This window comes from Hyperolius riggenbachi, chromosome 9 (assembly GCF_040937935.1).
Source record: "Hyperolius riggenbachi isolate aHypRig1 chromosome 9, aHypRig1.pri, whole genome shotgun sequence".
Classification (NCBI taxonomy): domain Eukaryota; kingdom Metazoa; phylum Chordata; class Amphibia; order Anura; family Hyperoliidae; genus Hyperolius; species Hyperolius riggenbachi.
The window spans coordinates 268,079,162-268,100,860 of record NC_090654.1 but is presented as its reverse complement, the minus strand read 5'-3'; the positions used below and the strand labels follow the sequence as shown (position 1 = coordinate 268,100,860).

Sequence of the window (21,699 nt, the reverse complement as noted above, 5' to 3'; positions counted from 1 at the left end):
TGGAGGGTGAAGTCTATGGTGTCAGGCTATCTGTACCTATAGGCTCTTGTGAGGCAAATCCAGGTCTGATTACCAATAAGGGCTGGAACCCACAGGAGCGCTTTTAGCAGCGTTTTGGCAGCACTGCGATACGCTAGCAGTTTGCCAAAACGCTGTGCTAATGTTAATGGATGGGGCAACTTCCACAGGAGCGTTTGCGTTTCTCAGAAACGCAAACGCAGGACCTGCAGCATTTTGGGAGCGCTAGCGCTTCAATGTAAAGTATTGAAACGCTAGTGGAAACGCTCAGCAAAACCTAAACTGAGCGGTTCTGCTAGCGTTTTGCGGTGCAGCGCAATGTAACAAAATGAAAAATTATTCACACGACCAATCAGGATAAAACCGCAAACCGCAAAACGCTACGCACCCGCTGGGCAAAAAAATACAATGTTGCAAAACGCGACCGCAAACGCGCATGAATCCGCTTGCAAACCGCTGTTACAAATTGCTAGCGGTTGCGTTTAGCGTTTGCGGTTTGCAGTGGGTTCCAGGCCTAAAGGTTATAAGCTCTTTTAGGCCACCTGCACGACTGCAAATCCGATTTGCGATTTCGCTTTTCCCTGGATGCTATTAAAACAAAAAGAAAAGAAAAAAACGCAGAAAAAAAATGCAGCATGCAGTACAGATTAGAAATCGTAAATCGGAATCGCATGTAGTGTGCAAGAGACCTTATACTGTATGTACCTACAGGGTTTGTCCTGTTAACTTAAGTGTTGTATGTATTTTCCCTGGTACCCTCCCCCCTCGAACAGTGTACATTCATATATTCCCGACAAGACAGAAGCTGTCACCTCCATGCCTAAAAATTAACTCTTTCAGGTAGCAAAATTAAATAATTAAAACAGCCTGGTTCTGAAAAGGGCAAGTCTATGGCCTACAGTATACAGAGAGTCTAAGCTGTCGGAATTTTGATATACGGAATGATCCTCTTGACATTCATTCACAAGCTTGGTGCACCTCACCAATCACAGTCCATTTCACAAGTGATTTTCTTAAGTGATTACTCACAAGTGAGTATCCATGAATAAGAGGAAGTAAAGCATCATAATACTTACCTTCTGGGGACATACATACTAGGTATAATGTTTAGTTCAATTTAATTTAGTTTAATTTAGTTTAGTTGAGTCAAATCTAGTCAGTTGATTGTAACTTAAAAATCAACAACATAGGATAAGATGATCTTATTACTGTCCTGGTTCCTATATCATATTGTTCATATATTACCCTTAAGGGTAACCCTTATTAAAGATACATAACTAAAGTCCCACCTCAGTTAGAACTTACATGGTGGTATTGTATAGTACTATATCCCAGTAAGTTCCACTCCCTGAGATCTCAGTAGGGCGGCTCTATACCCCCATTTCTCAGGTAGAGAGGACAAAGAGTTAACTGATTCTTACCACTATGTGTCAAAGAAAGGAAATAATTCCTAGAAATAATGATATGGTGGCACTGGAAAAGACCATATCAAGTTTAACTGTTATAATAGATTGGCAATATGAATCCATTTTGTTTAATACTGTTAATACTGATATTAATATTACTATTATCTTAAAGAGAACCAGAGATGAAGCACCCTCATGTATTTTACCTTATAAATCAGTGGGAACATGACAGTAAACACCTAATCTGCTCTTTGTTACATTGTTCTCTGTTTAATTTGCCTGTTATCACCTCTAAGATAAGAATCCCGACTAAGCAGTCGGTCTGGCTTTGCTACAGAATAATTATAGCTGAGACTGTGTTCTTTGCTGTCTTCAAGTCCAAGCCTGCCCCCTGCTGGCTTTGCTCAGGAATCATTATAGCTGAGTCATTATAGCAAAGCCAGACTCAATGCTCAGCCCGGGATTCTTATCTCAGCTGATAACAGACACTTTTAGCAGTGAGGATGAAACAGAGGGCAGGGTAGGTGTTTTCTCTAATGTTCCCACTGATTTCTATGGTAAAATACACAAGGGTGCTTCGTCTCTGGTTCACTTTAAGCTTACGAGTATGTTCAATAAAACTATCAAGGTCATTGATGCTATTTTTATCACTAATATTATTGTCATTCTACTGCTAGTCTATTTCTTGAACTCACAATATATGACTTTATGACTTACTGTATACTGCTATGTCAAAATATTACTGTTTGACTGTTATTTTTTGAAAAATTCTTAATAAAAATTATTGAAACTAAAACAGCCTGGTTATTAATGTGTTTTGTACAGTACGGCCTGGTGCACACCAAAAAACGCTAGCAGATCCGCAAAATGCTAGCAGATTTTGAAACGCTTTTTGTTATTTTTCTGTAGCGTTTCACCTAGCGTTTTGCGGTTTTGTGTAGCAGTTTTGGTGTAGTAGATTTCATATATTGTTACAGTAAAGCTGTTACTGAACAGCTTCTGTAACAAAAACGCCTGGCAAACCGCTCTGAAGTGCCGTTTTTCAGAGCGGTTTGCGGTTTTCCTATACTTAACATTGAGTCAGAAATGCCTCCGCAATGCAAAATCTGCAGCAGCCCGGGAGTATGCGTTTCTGCAAAACGCCTCCCGCTCTGGTGTGCACCAGCCCATTGAAATACATTACCCTAGCAGATCCGCACCCGCAAGCGGATCGCAAACCGCAGCAGAACCGCTCTGGTGTGCACTAGGCCTACATGCACATATTTACCTCATAGGTCACCTCGCCTCTGGTACACTTTAACCCTATGTCTGCTTCTATGAAAGCAGGGAGTAGACACATTGCAGATGTATTGCAGGATTTCTATCAGCTGTAACAAAGAAATGTTTTTCTGTAAACGTTATTACGCTGTTGCTTATTTTTTAGAGCAGGGAGGAAGTCCAGAGTTCAGATCCGCTTTAAAGTAAACTCTCTAAACTCGCTGCACATGCCTCAAGCATTAGGAAATCTCAGTGACCGGCGAGCTAAACTCCCGCACCAGATAATTGGCACTTCGGATAACTGCGAGATCTCACTGCCGGCGTCCACAAAAAGCAATATCATTATTCAGGTCACCAGATTTCACCTAAACATCATTCTGGAGAGGATTGACCTTCTACAGCAAATAAAAATAAAATGAGATGTGAAATTTATGGTTTCGAGCAAAAAGTAAACAAAATATGGAAGAAAAGGGGAAGGGGGAGAAGGGAAATCCCATTGCCAACATGCCCGCCGGCCGAGCAACAATCACAGCAATCTGATTGGAGGGGGGAGGACGTAAATCCCAAGTTTTTTTGGCAGCTGTGAAATTGCGCTGTGCACGCTTCAGCGCTTTCCATTCGCAGCGGCCGCCGTCACTGCGTCCTGCAGGCGTGTCACCTGATCCCCGGCGCACAGACAATGCCAAGTACAGTTCCTTCACCAGAATCAGACTAAACACTCCGATAGCATCAAACGGGCCCTGAGCCCAAATGCGGGCGGAGCAGGAATCTGCAGGCGCAGGTCTCTGCCGGCCAACAGGAAACCAGAGGAACCCGAAACCCACTGATCCTCCTGCTGAGACAGAACCGCGAGTGCGATGGGGACGGAACGCTCCTCTCCTCGTGTCCCCTGGCTGGTGGGGGGGGGGGGGGGGGGGCATTGTGGACGGCAGAGTTATTACACCACGGGGGGAGGGGAGGATAAACTCCAAGACTTAGCTTAAGCCCTATCATTATTGTTCATGATACAAAAATGTAATTCTGGGGTCTTAAGTAAGGTCACAAAGAAAAAAAAATGCATTAGAGTGGACCTGAACTCCTGCACAGAACAGGAGGAAACCCGAGAGAAATGCAGCCTAATTTAGCTTGTCTAATTCCCCCTCATCTGTGACTAATCACAAGTGTAATTTGACCTCTTAGCTGTGTCAGCTAGCTGCCTTGGCAGAGCAGCTAATGTGTAAACACAGGAGTTAACCCCATGTCTGCTTCCATGAAAGCAGGGAGTAGATACACTGCAGATTTATAGCAGGATTTGTAGCAGCTGTAACAAAGAAATGTTTTTCTTTAAAGGTTATTATGCTGTTGGGCATCTTTTAGAGCAGAGAGGAAGTTCGGAGATAAGGTCCACTTTAACTTGCATCTTTGAGTGTGCCGACTGTTCCTAACTTGTTACAAGCAGCTCCCTTCTGCTCCCTTCTTCTGTTTCTTGGCAATTTCAGTAGAGAGATCTCTGCCCTCCTAGGTCTCCTGCTCTGCCCATCTGCTGCACTCAGTCAAAGCTCCTCCCTGCCCTTGCCGGGTTTTTGGGCAGAGCAGATTGCTGTATAGAATGGGATTTTTTTTTTAAAGGACCTTGAATTACACCTGAAGAGAGAGGTATATGGAGGCTGCCATATGTACGACCTTTTAAACAATAACAGTTGCCTGGCAGTCCTGCTGATCTCTTTGGCTGCAGTAGTGTCTGAATCACACCAGAAACAAGCATGCATCTGATCCAGTCAGACTTCAGTCAGAAACATCAATCTGCATTCTTGATCAGGGCCTATGGCACAGGTGTCACACAGAAGGCCCGCAAGCTGGAAGCAGCCCTCCTTGCCATTTTATGCGGTCCTCAAGATGTGCATCATTGTGAGCAGTAAAAGAACATCAGAACACTTCCATCCCCTCCAGAGGATGACAGTCTTTCTGGTTGGAACATTGCCAGTTTGAGCCTGGGTGCAGCAACATCCCACAGGACCCCCTCCATGAAATAAGCAGGATCCAAATCCCCCCCCATATATATATATATACACACACACACACACACACACACACACACACACACACACACACACACATCCCCCTGGCACCATCTCTTCACATAGTAGTGCATCGGAGCACTGAATTACTTACCTACTCCTACACTGTGTCTTGTCTTTTGTTTTCTTCCCAGCAGCTGCACGCTCTAAACTTCCTCACCTCCAGTTCCTGATCATGTGACCTGCATTTAGAGCCAGAGGGATGCAGGATAAAGCATGATCACATGACATGCACTCAGAGCCAGAAGTATGCAGCATAGAGCGTGTGGCTGTAAGGAAGATCAGAGGAGACCTGAAGCAGTGCTGAAGCAGGCAAATATTAAACTGCTCCAATGTGCTACTCTACAGAAGAGGGAGGGGCAGGGATCAGGGCCTACACGGTCAATATAGGGTACTTATCCGTTAGCCGGGCGCATCCTCTAGGTGGCGACAAAACTCCACCAAAGTTACATCTTTCCCTACTATCCATGTCGGCCTGGAGGGAGAATAGTAATTAGCGCCACCTGCCGGATGCGCCCGGCTAACGGATAAGTACCCAATATAGTTATGCCACTTTATTTAAAGTGAACCAGAGACGAAGCACCCTCATGTATTTTACCATATACATCAGTGGGGACATTAGAAAAAACACCTACCCTGCTCTCTGTTTCATTCTTCACTGCTCAGACTGCTTGTTATCAGCCCTGATAAAATCCCAGACTGAGCATTCAGTCTGGCTTTGCTCAGGAATCATTATAGCTGAGTCTGTCTTCTCTGATGTCTTTTCAAGCTCAAGCCTGCCCCCTTCTGGCTCTGCTTTCCTGTTCTGTATATTTGCAGCATCACAGAGAGCTGTTATGAGATGGGAGGAGCTGCTAATGTAAGGGTACATTGAAAAACAACATTTTTTATCTAGATTTGTTAGTTGTAAGAGGTTTTTAGAAACGGTGATTTCATTTTGCACACAGCCCACTAAATAATATGCTTTTCTGATGAACTGTGTTTTGCATGGAGTTTTAGTAAAAAAAAACAAAAAAAAAAAACACAAAAAAGGGCACACCAGAGCGGCGAAAATACCAGGTATAGTATTTATTTTGTAAAATCTATCGGGGGTACGTTTATTGTGTGCCAAAGTGTTCATTTCTGGTTTCCTTTAAGACTGTTCAATATAAATGTTCAATCTCAATTAACAATTTGACCCGCGGCTAACGCCTAGTACACACTTTCAATTATGATTGGACTAGGATTGGTCCCCTATGTGAGTTTGACACTCCTGCTCTATGGCTAAAAATATTAGAGGCAGAGGATTACCAGAACAGCCCCAGGCAATGTGCGCACACACACACACTATACACACACACACACTATACACACACACACACACACACACACACACACACACACACACACACACACACACACTATACACACACACACACACACACACACACACTATACACACACACACACACACACACACACACACACACACACACACACAACACTAAACACACACACACACACACACACTATACACACACACACACACACACACACACACTATACACACACACACACACACACACACACACACACTATACACACACACACACACACACACACACACACACACACACACACACACACACACACACACACACACACACACACACACACTATACACACACACACACTATACACACACACACACACACACCGTATGTATTTGTGCACAGACACACATTGTTACAGTATAGGCATCTTGCATTCACCGCTGTAACACAACACCTACAACCAGTCACAGCGTGGCTAATCACACAGCCACCCAACAATGCCTCCCAATAAGTGGGGGCCCCGGTGCTGGCAGGGCCCATTGTCGGCTTGTGTACGTGGCGCCAGGATGCGGAATTGTCGGAACAATGGCGTATAATCTCTTCAGTAACAGACGCTGTCAGAAAGACAAGGCAAACGTGTTTCTCGCAGGGAAGAGAAAAGAGCTTACAGTCTAATTCTCATAATCCCTTTATAATGAAGGCGAAGACTTAAAAGCCGGGAGGAAGAGGAGGAGGAGGGCGGCGTAAGAGGCGGCACTTGTGTAAACAGACCAAAAACTTGGTGGCATTCCAGGGCGGACGTCGCACGGGAGCTGTCGCCAGGCGTGCCACGCTGTCCGCCTCTTCCCACAACACACTGGGGGGGGTCTGAGGCGTAAGAAACAAATTTTCGCATATGAGAAAACACAAGGTGGCAGAGTGGTTAGCGCTCTCGCCTTGCAGCGCTGCGTCCCCGGTTTGAATACAGCCAGGGCACTATCTGCACGGTGTTTGTATGTTCTCCCCGTGTCTGTGTGGGTTTCCTCCGGGCACTCCAGTTTCCTCCCACACCCCAAAAACATACAGATAAATTAATTGGCTTACCCTAAATTGGCTCTAGATTATGATACATACACTACACGATACAGACATAGGACTATGGTAGGGATTAGACTGTGAGCCCTTCTAAGGGACAGTTAAGTGACAAGACAATATACTCTGTACAGCGCTGCAGAGCATGTCAGCGCTATATAAATACTAAGTAAGAATGATAAATAATAATTGCACTACAGACTATGGAAATAAGAAACATTCTTTTGAAATTACGCATCATTACGAATTACAGATCATGGATTACGATTATGTGGGTAATCTTGATTTCCAGCAATTTTGCGTAGTTTTCACACAAATTAATTTAAGTCTATTAGGCCTATGAATACAAATTTTCGGATATGAAAAAACACATTTGCGCATTTTCATATAAATGCATTAAAGTCTAATGGGTCATTGCGAAATCACGGATCATAATCAGCAGGCGATTTTGCATGGTTATTCCGAATTTCTCTGCGAAATTACAACTATGCAAAACCCAAGCTCGTCCCTACTGCCAAACCTCCCGCAAGCAGACCTCGCACCTGGGTCATATCAGAACTTAGTGGAAAAGATTATGCGAATTTAGCCATGTGCCACTTGCTGCCCTGGATTTATGGCCTGGAGGTGGGTGCATGCAGTTATCAGACTGACATGCACCCTCCCCATATTCCTCGTGTGTGAGCTCACTCTGGCCCCCACTTGTCTATCCCAGGCATGGGCAAACTTGGCCCTCCAGCTGTTAAGGAACTACAAGTCCCACAATGCATTGCAGGAGTCTTACAGCCACAGTCATGACTCATAAAGGCAAATGCATTGTGGGACTTTGGAGGGCCACGTTTGCCCATGCCTGGTCTATCCCATGTCCTCTGTAAGATATGAGCTGCATACATCACATTTCTTCTAGATCTAATATCTTCTAGCGGAAAATGTAGCGACTAGAAGTGACATCACCCAGCCGGAGATACGGGGAGGAGAGTGTGTTATGGCCCGTACTCACGGGCTGCAGAAGTGGCCTGTCGCCAGCACACGTGAGCGTGCTAGCGACAGGCCGACGACAGCTTCTCTCCAGGTCCCTCCGCGTACACACGCGGAAGAGGGACCAGCGGCGAGACGGAAGCTGTCGCCGACGTTCCTCCTCCCCCCGCCGGAAGCTCCATTTACCTCTATGGAGGTTGCTGTCGCTAGTCCGCGTACTCACGCGGACTAGCGACAGTTGCGGCGGAGGTGCGGCGGCGACTGTTGCCATGCGATTGAAACTTTCAATCGCATGGCGACAAGAGCGACGGGCGACAGTTCGGGGTGCGCGCGCGTGCAACGGCCCATACTCACGGGCGACCTGTCGCTGCAACACGCGCGCGCCGCGTGTTGAGGCGACAAAAGTACCTCGTGAGTATGGGCCATAAGTCTCATGCTGGCAAACACTTTCATTTAGGACATCACATGGGGATTGGTCCAATCCGATGAAATCCAGCATCGAGGGGTTCTCATTCCAGACGGAGTAACACGAGAAACAACTGGAACTTAAAGGGAACCCGAAGTGAGAGGTATATGGAGGCGGCCATATTCATTTACTTTTAAACAATACCAGTTTCCTCCTGATGCTGTGTCTCTAATAAAGACAAAAGAAATACAGAGAGCCCAATCTAGTGTAGTATGCAAAACAAGGGGTTGGAAATGAAAAGTATATAGTGTATATACTCACAAACGTGGGTTACCGCCTAGGCAACTACTGTATAGGCAGGTGAGGAGATTAGACCTGTCCTCACTCAGGATTACAAGTCGCTCTCTGTAGATAAGGAAAAATGGGGATCAACCCCTCCACCAGGGGTGGATATTGATAATGTAAGAGTGAACAGAGGCGCCAGCAGGATAAAAGGTTCTAAAAGGCTTAAAATCCCTCAGGAGGTGGTGGTGGACTCACCTCCCCGAAGTAGACAAGATAACGTCAGTTTTATGACAACAGGTTTATTAATATACTCCAAAACAAACAGTGCAACGCGTTTCACGGGTATGAGAGAGAGAGAGAAGCATCAGACATTAGAATTTTCTTGTAAAAACCAGTGAGTGGGGGCGGTCACTGGCCTACCATTTTTAATAGGTACAACTCCAACATGCATATAATCTGCATTCAGTTTTCATACAGACCACAATTATCTGCAACTCATTAACCTTCCTCCATGTCCGACCTCAACCTTCAACCAGCTAACCCTATACTTACCCAATACCTTACCCTAACCAATAAACCTTGCCTAAAATTAGCCCACCCCTAGTAGGAGACCCCCACCCCCACCTTCCCCCCTGTGTGGAACAGAAGTCACAGAGAGACATGTGATTGGTGTTATCAGGTGACAAAATTGCGAGGCTCTGATAGTCTGGCCACGATCATGTGACAAAGCAGGAAGTGATCACAGCAAATCAGAGCGCAGCCAATCTACCAGCTGATCACACTGAGTTATGCTACACCTAAGCCATCTATATTGTCAGCTCCCTCCAGTATGCAGACAGCTGAGATATATAGGAGGAAAGTTCAAGACGACCCTTCAATCTGAGTAAACGTAAATGTCCACAGAAACGGAAACTGCCACAACAAACCCAGCAACTGCTGATCAATTAGCCAACAGCGTAATTACTCAGCAGCTGCTGAGTCTGACTGGCGCAGGTTCAATTCTGTGGAAACTGGCATGTGGACTTGCTTTTCAAGCTCCTCTCTAAGGCCTGGGGCCCACAGGAGCTGTCAGAGGCACTTTGAATTCGCCGGCGATCCTAGAAGCGCTAGTCTAATAAAAGTCAATGGAGGCGATTCCACAGTAGCAATAATTACCCCAGCATTTTTGGAGTGTTGCGCTTACAAAGTATAAGAATGCTGCAAAACTAATTTTCAGATCGCTGCGCAAAAGCGATTCTGTACAAATTGCTAGCATTAAAATAAAAAACGCTTCAAAAAAGCGCCAAAAATTGCTACCAAAAAGCATCAAGTGATTTCTAGTGGGCCCAAGCCCTAAAGCTGGGGTACCCACGTGAAGACTGTAGAAGCTGTATGGGGGAACTTCCGGTGGCCCGCGACCTGACGAACACTCGTTCCCTGATCCATATTCTGCAGTAGGTACAAACGTTTCAGGTAGGGACGAGAGGCCAGACCCGCGGACCAGCAGAGAGAGAAAAAAAAAAAAAAAAGAAACGGCCCACGGACCGGCAGTGGGACCTGGGCTGGTGGTTGGGGACCCCCTGCTCTACGGGGTCCAGCTGGCAGCCTATAGGATTGTTGGCCCCCAATAGGTTACAGAGGTGCCCGCACCCACAGAAGACGCTGACATTGGGGGTTGGCGATCCTTCAGAGGCTGCCAGCTGGACCCCCATAGAGGACCAGATCTGTGGCCAGGGACACAAATGACTAGGGGCTGAAAGAAGCCCCAGGCAAGTAAAACTGCAATTTTGTTCTGGCCTTGTGAGCCCTTTAATAACAAAAATATGTATAAAAAAAAATAATAAAAAAAAAGTTTTGTACATGAAGACAACTGTATCTCTAAAACCTTGTTACTCGAGTCATTTGTAAGTAAGTAGGGGATTGCCAGTACGCCAAAAATCAGTGCCAGGATTTCCAGCGCTTGCGATCTATAGAGTCCTGCTGGGGAGGACTGCATAAAACCGCGCTGACTATAATCAGAGGTGGAGACGAGCGCGTCTGCGTGTGACCTGATCAGTCGGACATATCGTGATTCTGCTTCTGATCTGCGTAGAGCGGCGGACAACGCATTCTTCCCTTTTAATGAATCGCGGCTAACGAGGCCCGGAGTCTGCGGAGTCAGATGGGGTCAGGCCTATAGCGGAAACGTGCGCGGCAATCTCATTGTGCCGGCTATAAATACCCCACGCCTGACCTAGTGTTCCTCTATAATCCATACATTGCAGCCCACCTCTGCCCTGTATTGTGGTGCTCAGCTCAGCTCAGCCGAGGACTTTGTACTAAATATATCCCGGTACACGGCCATTATACACAGCCAGCGAGGGGGGCCGACAGTCGCTGCACAATGCAATCCAGCTGGAACCCCACCAGAGACTCAGGAATAGTCTGCTTCTCAGAGCGGAGGGCGTGCTGAGACCTGTGGTTCTTCATCATCCTTCCAGCAGCTGGATAGTGTACTCTATCACAGGAGACCTGGGTTTGAAGCTTGGCTCTTCTTGTTCAGTAAGCTGCACCTATTCAGTAAGGAGACCTTGGTCAAGACTCTCTAATGCTGCTATTGCTTACTGAACGTGCCCTAGTGGCAGCAGCTCTGGCGCTTTGAGTCTGCCAGGAGAAAAACGTGATATAAATGTTCTGTGTCTTGTCTTCCACCGCCTCGGACAAGCCCACATATGTCCTAATACAGCAGATGGACCCGAAATGTGGAAGACAAAACAAACACACACACACACAGCTAATCTTGTCAGATCTGACAATGTCAGAAACACCTAATCTGCTGCATACTTGTTAAAGGTCCGTACACACGCCGGACTGGAGGCAACGACGGGTCCGTCGTTGCCTCCCGCTGGGTGGGCGTGCCAACGACAGACCGGCGTGTGTACGCACTGTCAGCGGACTGATACGGCTGTTTCTGAGCGATCCGTCGTTGCCTCCAGTCCGGCGTGTGTACGGACCTTAAGGGTCTATGGCTAAAAGTATTACAGGTACAGAGTCAGTAGGACAGCCAGGGAACTGGTATTGCTTAAAAAGGAAGTACAGTGTTCTCCCCAGACTTTTTTTCCAGCCGGGTAGCATGAAAAAGTAGCCGGGTGGCATAGAAAAGTAGCCGGGTAGGGCCATATGAGGGAATGCAGGGCAGCTGCTTCTCTGCACAATTCTGCTTACAGCAGAGGAGGTGGTGAGCCAATTCCAGCCGGGTGCTCACAAAAACTAGACGGGTGGAGCACCCAGCTAAAAGAGCCTGGGGAGAACACTGAAGTAAATATGGCACCTCCATATCCCTCTCACTAGAGTTGCCCTTTAATAGCCGCATTAGACAAGACCGGAAGATCTTCTGCCTCAGGTGGGCTGCAGAGGGAAGGGGGAGGCTTCATAGAGGCCACACTGGTCATGGTCTAGGTCGGGCTGCTATAAAAACAGGGGGCGGGGAGAGGAAATGCTCATGTGGAAGTGAGCTGGGTGTGACTGGAGGTGTGGTGGGGGTATGACTGGAGGCGTGACGGGATGGTGTGGCAGGGGTGCAACTGGAGTTGTGCAGGAGGCGTGGCAGGGGTGTGTCTGGAGACCATGATGGGGGGGGGGGGGGGTTGTGATTGGAGCAGTAAATGGATATGTTAATTTCTCAAGCATTTTAACACAGGAGTCCATCTTTCTCATCTTGGGGTGTTGGGCATTATGCTGACAGGAATCAGGGAGTGAGGGGAAATATTCTGAATAAGGACCCAGACGGTAGTAACAGCATAACAGTGGTTCTCACCTCTTCCCACAATAGGGGCTAACACGAGTAAGCATTCGGCACTCTTGCTTGCAGCTCTGGTTTGGCTTGTGGCCAGGAGACTATCAGCGTGGACTATGTAGGTTTACCTCATGTTCGTGTCGAACAACCTATGAGGAAAGATCACCTCATCTAACGTCGCATCTGCCACTCAACTGCTGACTTCCTGGTAGAAGTACTGTATATAGCGAGATTCCGGCACCACAACGGCTGAATCTGAGGCCTGGTGACCTGTCCTACAAGCCACCGTGGTTGGCGATCATCTTGCGATGGGATCTCAGGGGTATCAGCCTGGCAGAGAACACGGATGTTATCAGTCTTCAGCCTTCCTGCGAACACCACGGAGACCTGACCCTAAATTGGTGGAGATTAAGGCAGATCTGTGGGATTAGAAATCGCAGGTCGAGGGTCATGGGAGGAGAGAATAACTACAAATACATTAAGCCGCTGTATTCAGCAGTACGGCCGGATGCTGTGAGGAGGAGAAACCGGGGATATTGGACATGGTGTCAAACCGGGCTGATGTTCCCACTGAGCTTAAAATCTGAGGGACAGCCAAGGACAAACCGGCATCCTACACCACAAACCATCAGAGATCCATTCAAGTTAATGAAAGATCCCCTCCATTCAACTCTATAGACTGCAAACATTAAAGCCCATTGCAATGCGGAGTAAAAACAGCTTTGTGAGATGAGGCTTCTGCAAGTCAAAAGCCTTCCTTGAAATTTTGACCTTGGACCACCTGACAGAAGCATACTTATGGCGTGTGAAATTAAAAGAAACTCATGGAAGAAAAAAAATAATAATAAACGGATGTGATAAACAATTGCATCTATGCTCCAAAAAAATGACTTTTAGTCTTGCAGTTTTATTTTCTGTGTGTCACCTAAAAGAATGCTTCATATTGTTTTGTCTCCTATGCGGTGTACAAGAGGAATCGGCGCGGGAGACTTGGGCGCAGAATACAGCCGGTATATGGCTGATCTTGCTTCTGCACAAGTTCCCGGCCGTGTTAAATACTATTCCCCTTCCAGGATAGTGGGGAATGAAATAATTCGACTTCCAGCAATTGCTGGGGGCAGAATTATTGTGTTTTAAAAGTAACTTCAGCGTCGTCTTCTGACGGCACCAAAGTTACTCCCTGTGCGTCCAAGTCTCCTTCGCTGGATTCACTGTGTTCGCCTATGCTGACACAGTCTTTCAGTGTCCCATAAGCTAAAATATATGAACCATTGACCTTTATCTATCCCCTGCTCTCAAAAGCCATTTTCTAACTAGGAAAGGTTTTATGGCTGCGATTCCTTATCAATGAAGGTTTTGTGTAACTAGGTCCAGACTTCAGAAAAACTCAAGTTAACTCTTTCAGGCAAAAAAAAAAAGGGAACACAGGGTTTGTATGCTTAGCACTGTACATGTCCATCTCATCCTGTCACATGTCACCTCAGGTACCCTTTAAGACTAGCACTGCATTACCCTGTCGCTGTTCAGACTACAAGAAGGCGGGGCATAGACTGACTCTTGGAGACGATCGCAGCATAAGGGTCAGGCAGTCCGTGGTGCAGTGGCTGGTATCTTTACTTTCCATCAGTTAACCAAGGGGTTTCTCTACAGACAGAAGTTCTGCAACTACAGATCTAGGAAAGCATGGATGCTAGGGGTTTGGCCTTCAATGGCAAACATTACTACAGCCGGATTACCTTACTGAGCGTGCCAAGTACAACCATCTCACAGTAGTCCTTACAGAGACTATCAGGGTCTTCTGCCAGTCAGATTAGTCCAGGTGTGTAAATAAACAAACAAGGGCTCCTGCTTTGTGCAGCTCACATAGAATGGGACATACCGAATGAATGGCTGCTGCGTTTTCAGCAGCCCACTTCTAACTTGTGTGATTTATATTAAATTAGCATCTAATTTACATTAACTTGGATTATGAGCCCGATGAAACATCCCTATTTGGCACTAACGTATTTATAGGAATTTTTGAAAAAAAAAAGTTTTAATTGCAAGACTCCATGCTAATAGATAAAACAGACATAACCAATCAACACCTTTCCCTCTGGCTGCAGCCGTCACATGCCACCCAATTAGCACTCGGACGACCAGCGGTGGCCACCGGGGTCTCGTGTGACACCAGCGGCCGCAGCTCATCAGTATCACAAGACATAACCAGGAAACATGCCTGGAAGTGTTAAAGAAGAACTCCGCAAAACATCCGATACAATTATACGAGAGTTATGACAGTCTTCACAATTCACAAGGGGGGGGGGGGGGGGGGGGTTTGCCCTGAAAGAGCTCCTGTAAATCCTGTCTGCATCTAAAAGGTGCATACACACACATCCGATTTTGATTGGCTAATTTTACCTCCCTGTAGTATGAGTACCGACAGATTTTGAATACTAGGAACGGATTATGTGTGTATGCTCTTATACTGCATGGAAGTGGCAAGATTGGCCAACCAAAATTGGATGCGTGCTGCATTAGTAGCTGCATCGGCGCTAGGCCGCAGCAAACTCTGCAGTGCCTTGCAGCATGATCCGTGCCTACCGCACCAGTTATGCAGCAGTTATGCAGCAATGCAAGTCTATGGCGACAGTATGTGTGCTCAAGCAATCGCGGTAGTGGCTCGCATGCGCAGAGCGACGGTAAACCAGTGACATACTTCCTCTCCAGCTGGGAGTAAGTCGTGGAGCAAAGGTGGAGCTACGTATACAACTGTACACAGTGCACTCTGCTACAGGGTAATGTGAAAGGGGACATGGTCCGGTGCGTTTGTCCTGCCATAGGATGATCACACCATACCAAGGGTTTGCTTCATTAAGACAAATAGCATGCCTTATCAGAGTTAACACACCTTATTAGAGTTAACTTGCCTTATCAGAGTAGCATAGCGAGTACTACGAACGTATGCCTACTAATTGGCAAGAACGAGAGCTCCACTAACCTAATCTGCCTAACTCTTGCACAGGACAGGAAAACAGAGAGAAGTGCACCCTGTATGTAGTTAGGGAGTTTAGCCTGTCTAATCTCCCCCTCATCTGTGTCTAATCATAATTGCAATCTGATCTTAGCTGTGCCAGCTGGCTGCCTCGCAAAACCAGCTAATTTGTAAACACAGGATGTTAACCTTATGTCTGAAAGCAGTAAGTAGACACACTGCAGGATTTGTATCAGCTATAACAAAAACGTTTTTCTTTAAATGTTATTATGCTGTTGCTTATCTTTTAGGCTAGTTACACACCAGGACGTTGCGTTTAGGGGGCAATATAGGGCACATAACGTGCCCCTAACGCAACGCCTGGTGCTCTCTGGTGTGGACGTCGGAGTGAGCCGTGTTGTGCAGCTCACTATGGCGTCCGTGATGGGTACTCGTAGACGCATGCGGCATCACATGGTCCCGCCTGGCCAATCGCCGCACAGAGCGGCCGCTTCAGGAAGTAAACACTGCACGTCACTGAGTGCAGTGAATATTAATTAGCCATGTGCCCGGCCGCTCTCCCCTCCTCTCCAACATTACTGAGCATGTGCAGACAGTCTAACGCGGCTTAGCCACGTATAAAGTACTGCATGCAGCACTTTGCTGCGTTACAATGTAACGCAACGTGGGCAGTGTGAACAGCCCACTTGTGTTACATTGCTGTGCGTTGGGGGAGCGTTACAGGCTGCACTAACGTACGCCTGTAACGTCCCTGTGTGCAAGAAGCCTTAGAGGAGAGAGGAAATTCTGAGTTCAGGTCTACATTAAGAAAAAAACATGTTTAGTGGCCGCCGCAAGGCTTTCTGGGAAGGAAAACTGAGCGATCGGACTTGGCACACGGTGTCGCGGCCAAGTAACGATCTCACCATCGATGCAGCTTTGCCGGTTTTGAAGAGAGCAGATAATTGGTGGCTCAAATTCAGACGAGAGCCGAGAGGAAAGATGGGGAAAGGAGAGAAGACGCGGAATAGTTGCGGCAAACAGTGGCTAGAGGAACACTGACCCCCCCCCCCCCCTCCACCCCCTCCTCGGTCCATCAAAAATCCGCTTTAGATTACAGAAGGTAGAGATGAGTTTACAAGCGCGCCGCTAGACAAATGCAGCAGATAAAATCTCACAATGGAGAAGCGAGGGGCTCCGGCGATGTTCAAACAAAAAGGTCATGACCTCGGCCACGTCGCAGGACACCAGCGTAGATGTATCTATATATATGTATAACCTTGAGATGGGGAGGGGGAAGGCGGGCGGTAAGTGAAGCGAGCTTATAGAAAACGTATCAGAGATGAAGCCGTTATCACAGCGTTACCAAGATCTTATCAAAGCTGTTGTACCAATCGGCGGTTGTATTCGCCATCAGACGCGGCCATGCTTCATACGGAGAGAATGCTGCGGAAGACGGTGATATATGTTCTGTCTCCGATATAGTAAACACACTCACCACCACAAGACAATATCAGATAGTGCAGTAATTATAGAGTCACGGCAACGAAAACGGATACTTTATGGTTAGAAGGAATCTGCAGAATCTGATTGACCATTCTTACTCTTCGCACACAGCGATTGTGTCCTCTCAGGGCCCATTCACACGAAGTGCTTATCTGAGAGTTTTGCGATGGATTAGCGTTTAAAATCATTCCCATTCACTTTCATTAAAATTGCAGTAAAAATCACGGGGAAAAAAAAAAATCGCCATGATTTCGTGATCGCATATGCGAAAATTGAGGCGATTTTTCCACAATTCTAATGAAAGTGGGAGCGATTTTAAAAACCGCTAATCAATCGAAGAACACTCAGAAAAGTGCTTTTATTGTGAATGGGCCCTTAAAGAGACCCTGTAGTGACATATTGTAGTGTGCAGTAAATTATTCAAGATGCCCAATTTTATGGTTATTTTCCCGGTTCGTACTTCCTATAGCTATATTTTGCTATATGTTGGTATGTAGCCTCACCCTAACAGTGATGTTTAGCTTAGGCTGATTTGCTGTGAAAAAATCTGGGAGACAGGGTATATTTTCTACTGGCTGTCGAACTTTCAATAAACAAACATTCCGTACAGATCACCTGGCAGAAGATGCCCATTCACCATGGATGCCAGGGCTGTGGAGTCGGAGTTGGAGTCGAGAGTCGGGGCAATTTTGGGCACCCGGAGTCGGAGTTGGAGTCGTGGTTTTAGAAACTGAGGAGTAGGGAGTCAGAGTCGCATGATTTTTGTACAAAATCCGCAGGGGAGTCGGAGTCGAGGAGTCGGAGCAATTTTGGGCACCCGGAGTCGGAGTCGTGGTTTCAGAAACTGAGGAGTCGGAGTTGGAGTCGGAAGATTTTTGTACCGACTCCACAGCCCTGATGGATGCACCAGGTTCAGTATATAATTTTTCCCCGTTTTTTTTGTCCTCTAAACCTAGGTGCGTCTTATAGTGTGAAAAATATGGTCCTTTTTTCACCTCGAAAATAAGCTAAAGCAGAGAATAAAAGCCCCGTTAGGCTACTTACACACCAAGACGTTGTGTTTTAGGGGACGTTATGGTCGCATAACGTGCCCCTAACGCAACGCATGGTGGTGCGGGAGAGGACGGTAGAGTGAGCCACGTTAGGCGGCTCTATCCGCATAAGGTCTCCCAGGGTGGCGCTGATTGGCCGGCGGGACCACGTGATGCAGAGCGAGACACTCCGCATCACGTGGTCCTGCCGGCCAATCAGCAGCCGCCAGTGCAGTGCATATTAAGTAGCCATGTGCGAGGCTACTGTAGCGGCATCTCCCCGCCTCCTCTCCGCCCCCCACTGAGCATGTGCAAACAGTCTAACGCGGCTAAAGCCGCTAGAACGCACAGCATGCTGCACTTTCACTACAACGTGCAGCGTTACATGTAACGCAACATGGGCAGTGTGAACAGCCCACTTGTGTTACATTGCTGTGCGCTGGGGGGAGCGTTACAGGCTGCACTAACGTGCGCCTGTAACGTCCCTATGTGGAAGCAGCCTAACGGTACAATTTTTAGAAAACAATCGTATTTCCTATCAGATTAATCGATCCTGAGCGATCACATGATACCTGAAATAAATGGTCTATCGGTGTGGGGGGGGGGGGGGGGGGGGGATTTTTCATAGATATGATTGCAAATTGAATCATAAGTTGCCTTTGGTAATATTGTAAATTGATTAAATAAGAATTCCTATCCAAAAAGGAAAGAGTTTCAAAAATATGATAGTTCACTAAAAATTGCGCCATTAATGGTCAGCCTTAGATTTTTTGTATCCAATCGTCAAATCGCCTTCCGCAGAGATTATTATGCAATTTCTGCTTCCTCAGCGTTGCTTAATTCTCGCTGTAAGACGAACGACCTCCAGCCAAAGTTACTGCCTCACCTTCAGCTTTCCGGGGAACGGCGCTACGCCACTCCCGGCGCGGCTGAAGGATTTACCGTCGCCTGTACGGGTTCCAAAACAGAAGAGAAAATTAACAGCAATTACTGCGGAAAATGCAATTTACACTCCGTTCTTATGGTACCCGCAGCTCCATTAGCGAGATAACAAAGCGATACGAGAAAAGTTCACCACGGGCCAAAGAGTCGGAGGAAAAGCGAAACGCAGTATCAACAGCCGGACACCGAGGGGGGGGGGGGGGGGGAGGGGGGGGTTAATAAAACGCTCATCACTGCAACTTTATTCTTTATTCAAGAATTTTGAGCTACCTTCTAGAATGTGTACAGCTTGGAAACGGACCAATGCAGCTAGATAAGTTATCATCTATTCTACACAAAGGGGGTCAGTTGTTAAAATGATACACGAGGCGACATGATGAGATAGACATGGGTATGTACAGTGCCAAGCACACAAATGACTATGCTGTGTTCCTTTTTTTCTTTCTCTGGTTGTAAGAGTTAAACATCAGGAATGCAAGTGACAGTTTCTGTCTGGGTCCGGACCAGACTAGCATAATCCTTACTGATAAGGAGTTACAACCATAAGGGCTCGTTTCCACTATAGCGAATCCGCATGCAGGCACCGCATGCGGATTCGCATAGGCAATACAAGTGGATGGGATGGTTTCCACTTGTGCGTCGTGCGGGGGAAATCTGCACGGCAGAGCCGTCAGATTTCGCGTGCGGCTGGAATGCGGGCGAATCGCCCGCAATGCTTTTAATAGGGAAATCGCATGCGGCTTTGTCATGCGGTTTTCCCCGCGATTTCGCATGTAAGGTTATTGAAATTTACACAGGCAGTGACATGGTTAAATTCGCCTGCTTCTTAGCCATGCGAAATCGCATGCGAAATCGCAGGAAAAACAGCATGCGGAAATGCATCCGCATGCGATTTCGTCCGCGGTGGAATCCAGGCGATTCCGCACCGCAACAGTGGAAACGAGCCCTGAAACACTTTCCTAGCAGAAAATGGCTTCTGAGAGCAGGAAAGAGATAAAAAGGGGCAATAGTTCATAGAAGTCATTTTTAGGAGCAGGAGAATAGATACAATTGTTTATTTCATCAGTTTATTTTCACCTTGTGTGTCCTTTAAGACTTTGTTGCTAAGAATAAATGCAACTCCCGTTTCTGTAAATAAAGCTTTCACCCGATACAATCACTTAAATATTAGGTGTTTAAAAATCCAAAAGTAAACATGGCGCCACCAAGTCATCTTAACCACCCTGGCGTTCTGATTAAATCGCCAGGGTGGCTGCGGGAGGGTTTTTTTTAAATAAAAAAAAAACTATTTCATGCAGCCAACTGAAAGTTGGCTGCATGAAAGCCCACTAGAGGGCGCTCCGGAGGCGATCTTCCGATCGCCTCCGGCGCCCAGAATAAACAAGGAAGGCCGCAATGAGCGGCCTTCCTTGTTTTGCTTATATCGTCGCCATAGCGACGAGCGGAGTGACGTCATCGACGTCAGCCGACGTCCTGACGTCAGCCGCCTCCGATCCAGCCCTTAGCGCTGGCCGGAACTTTTTGTTCCGGCTACGCTGGGCTCAGGCGGCTAGGGGGGCCCTCTTTCGCCGCTGCTCGCGGCGAATCGCCGCAGAGCGGCGGCGATCAGGCAGCACACGCGGCTGGCAAAGTGCCGGCTGCGTGTGCTGCTTTTTATTTCGTTAAAATCGGCCCAGCAGGGCCTGAGCGGCAGCCGCTGGCGGTGTTGGACGAGCTGAGCTCGTCCAGACCGCTCAGCTGGTTAATGTTATAGTTGAATGTTATTGCTCTGCTACAATCTAATGCCTGGCACACACCATGCAATTTTCTGTCAAATTGATTATTTCTGACAGGTCAGATCTCTGATTTCCAATCATTTTTCTGATTGGCTTTGTATAGAAGAAGTGATCAGAAAATCAATCGGAAAGCAGATCGGCCCTGTTGGAAATGATCTTTTCCACCCATCTATCAGACAGGAAATTGCATTGTGTGTACTAGGCAGTACGGTATAAATAGGTCTCCGATCGAGACACCAGTCCGATCACACTGGCAACCATTGGTGGAGCTTTGCTGGAGCAATCGCAATAGCGCTCTGCAGCCATTGATGCAATCGTTCCCAGTGAGTCCCAATCGATTGTACTAATAAACAACTGGCACATCAGTCAGCCTTGAGGGAAGATCGAATCAAGCGTTAGAAAGAAGTACCGGTATATAGGTCTTGAACTAGCACGCCCCCCCACACAGCTGATCAATCAGATTGCTTTTATTATGAAAGGACCACTGTTTCCAAAATCTTAACATTTAAATGTAATATATGTAAACACATACAAATAAAAAGTAGGTTTCTTCCTGAATAAAAATGAGCCACACATTACTTTTCTCCTATTTTCCTATCACTTACAATATGTAGCAGAAATCTGACAGACCCGACAGGTTTTGGACTAGCCCATCTCCTCATGGGAGGATATCAGGGTTTTTTTTATTTTCAAAAGAACTGAGGGCTTGTTTCCACTCGGGCGAATCTGCATGCGTTTCCGGCATGCAGATTCGCTCAACCAATACAAGTGGATGGCGCTGTTTCCACTTGTCAGGAATTCTGTGCAGCTCGCTATGCAGAAAAAAATCTGCACAGCAGAGCCGTCAGAATTCGCACGCCGCACACCCGCACGCGAACCGTCGGTAATGTAACTAAATAGGAAAACCGCAAGCTCTTTAGTCTTGCGGTTTTCCCGGCGTTTCCGCGTGC

At 46.9% G+C, this 21,699-nt stretch overlaps 1 protein-coding gene across 3 annotated transcripts in view; it reads right to left on the bottom strand.

Annotated features, from left to right (window-relative positions):
- FLRT2 (fibronectin leucine rich transmembrane protein 2) overlaps nt 1-21,699 on the bottom strand; it is a 117,854-nt gene that overhangs the window by 64,293 nt on the left and 31,862 nt on the right. The window contains exon 1 of one of the 3 annotated variants that reach the window (XM_068254536.1): nt 12,564-12,645. The exons of the other annotated variants lie outside the window; for them this stretch is intronic. The gene's annotated coding sequence lies outside the window, so the exon portion shown is untranslated. Of the gene's footprint in view, nt 1-12,563; nt 12,646-21,699 lie in introns of those variants that run through there. 3 annotated transcript variants of the gene reach the window in all.